This window comes from Bison bison, unplaced genomic scaffold (genome assembly GCF_000754665.1).
Source record: "Bison bison bison isolate TAMUID 2011002044 unplaced genomic scaffold, Bison_UMD1.0 scf7180017864471, whole genome shotgun sequence".
Lineage (NCBI taxonomy): Eukaryota > Metazoa > Chordata > Mammalia > Artiodactyla > Bovidae > Bison > Bison bison.
In genome coordinates, this window is record NW_011495032.1 from 32,712,973 (window position 1) to 32,715,758 (window position 2,786).

The following is a 2,786-nucleotide window of genomic DNA, read 5'->3' on the forward strand; positions in this document are numbered from 1 at the left end:
TAATGTTCACTGAATCCCTAATTTACAAATATGAGGAGAGGTAAAGAGACTGCCTGAGGTCAAACAGAAGTGAAAGGAGGAGGCAGAAAGAAGCAGCATGTTTGGGAAGGAGATAGAGCTGCAGGGGAGAGAATCAATGAGAGCAAGGGATAGATCAAAGAAGTTGACAGAGGAGGGCAGAAGGGGAGGAAATGCAGATGAAAGAAGAATTGGACATTGTCTGAATACTTATTTAGTTGCATGAACTGATTTTTGTGTCCAGGTGAAGATGTCAATAAAAATATGAATTATGGTCAGATGCTATGGGAGCTGAAGCTCTTTCAATTGGCCAAGGGGATAAAGAATTCTTCCAGGAAAGCAGTCAGCTTGTATGGAATCATTTATTTTTTAAAAATATTTATTTATTTATTTGGCTGTTTTAGGTCTTGTGTTAGCACATGAGGTCCAGAGCACACAGGCTCCGTAGTTGTGCCTGTGGGTTTAATTGCCCCTAGACATGTGGGATCTTAGTTCCCCAACCAGGGATTAAGCCAACATTGGAAAGTGGATCCTTAACCACTGGACCATCAAGGAAGTCCCTGGACTCATTTCTGAACACGTGGGGCATGTACTCTGAGTGGCCAGCAATAGAGTAGAGTCAGAGACCCATGTTTATTGATTTGAATCCCAAAATGGATGTGAAATCTGCTTATAAATGTGAACTGACTTCTTTAGAGCCTGGGGACTTTGAGGTTATGTGATGGTAGAATGTCATATTTGATTCCTTTGTGGCAGAGCCATCTTTCATTTTCTGTTGTGGTTATTTATCCATTGCTGCATAACAAACTACTCCCAAACTCAGTGGCTTTAAACAATGTTTTATTGTGTCTCATAATTTAGTAGCTTAGATATTTGGACCAGACTTGGCTATATGATTCATCTGCTTTTGTGGCACTGTTTGAGGTCAGTTTGTATACTCAGCTTGTAGTTGGTTGGGTTGGTTTTGAAGGTCCAAGCTGGCTTCACTCAATAGATAATAAGAATGAATGGAAGCTTGGACTCAGTGGAGACTGCTGACCAGAGCACCTATATTTGGCATCTGCAACATGTGATTTCAGGGAAGTTGAAGTTCTCACAAGGTAGTTGGGTTCCCCCAGAGTAAGCAAATGAAAGACGTAAGGGGAAGCTCTTGCCTTATGACCCATCCTTGGAATTCCCAGTTTATCACTTTCTTCTCCCCATTGAAACTGGTCAAATACACCAATAAGGCAAGCTCAGATTCAAGGAGAGAGAGAAATTAAACTCCACCTCTCAGTGGGAGAAGTAGTAAAGAATTTATATCTGTATTTAATTATCACACACCCCTAACTCCTATTAGATAACTTGCAAATTATTTCAGTTGATTCATGGGGCTGAAGACATCTGTGCAGCATCACCATCACGGCTGCAAACACCATTCACAATGCAAATATCATCAGCAGTGTGTGAACAGTATTTTCTTATTTGAAGACAAACCCAACTCTCCCACAGTACAAAGTAATTCTGTTGAAGGTTAGGCGATACTTTAAAGTCAACTGAGGTCAAGATCTATAATAATAGCACTTCTGACGGACTCAAAGTAAAACAGAGAATCCTTGCCAGAAATCTCTATTTGGATAAGGCTTAAAAAGAGACAGGCAGGGAGTTCTAAAATAGCTGTGTAGCTACAACCAGGAGCGACTTGTCATCTGGCAGTAACTATTACTTTGGACATGATCTACCAAAAAGGCACCTACATATAGTCTACACACATATGGGATTTTATGGTATTGATCACAGCGGTTTGTGACAGTAAGCATGGTATAGGCTTTAGAGAAATGAGTGAACATGTATATGTGCATACTTTTCTATCCTATACCAAGTGAGGGAATAGGAGTATCATGAGTAAAATCTGGATTTCTTGGGTTTAAAGTATGTCTTCACCATTGACTTGCTGTGTAACTTTGGGAAAGCTACTTAAACTCCTTGTGCTTCAGTTCCTAGGCCACAGGACTGGAAAAGGTCAGTTTTCATTCCAATCCCAAAGGAAGGTCAAACTACCACACAACTGCACTCATCTCACACACTAGTAAAGTAATGCTCTAAATTCTCCAAGCCAGGCTTCAACAGTATATGAACCATGAACTTGCAGATATTCAAGCTGGATGTAGAAAATGCAGAGGATCAAATTGCCAACATCCCTTGGATCATTGAAAAAGCAAGAGAGTTCCAGAAAAACATCTACTTCTGCTTTATTGACTATGCCAAAGCCTTTGACTGTGTGGACCACAACAAACTCTGGAAAATTCTTTAAGAGAGGAATACCAGACTATGCTACCTGCCTCCTGAGAAACCTCTATGCAGGTAAAGAAGCAACAGTTAGAACTGGACATGAAGCAAAAGACTGGTTCCAAATTGGGAAAGGAGTACATCAAGGCTGTATATGGTCACCCTGCTTATTTAACTTATATGCAGTGTACATCATGAGAAACACCAGGCTGCATGAAGCACAAACTGGAATCAAAATTTCCAGCAGAAATATCAATAACCTCAAATATGCAGATGACACCATCCTTATGGCAGAAAGTGAAGAAGAACTAGAGACTCTCTTGATAAAAGTGAAAGAGGAGAGTGAAAAAATTGGTTTAAGGCTCAACATTCATAAAACTAAGATTATGGCATCTGTTCTCATCACTTCATGGCAAATAGATGGGAAAACAGTGGAAACAGTGACAGACTTTATTTGGGGGGGCTCCAAAATCATTGCAGATGGTGACTGTGGCCATGAA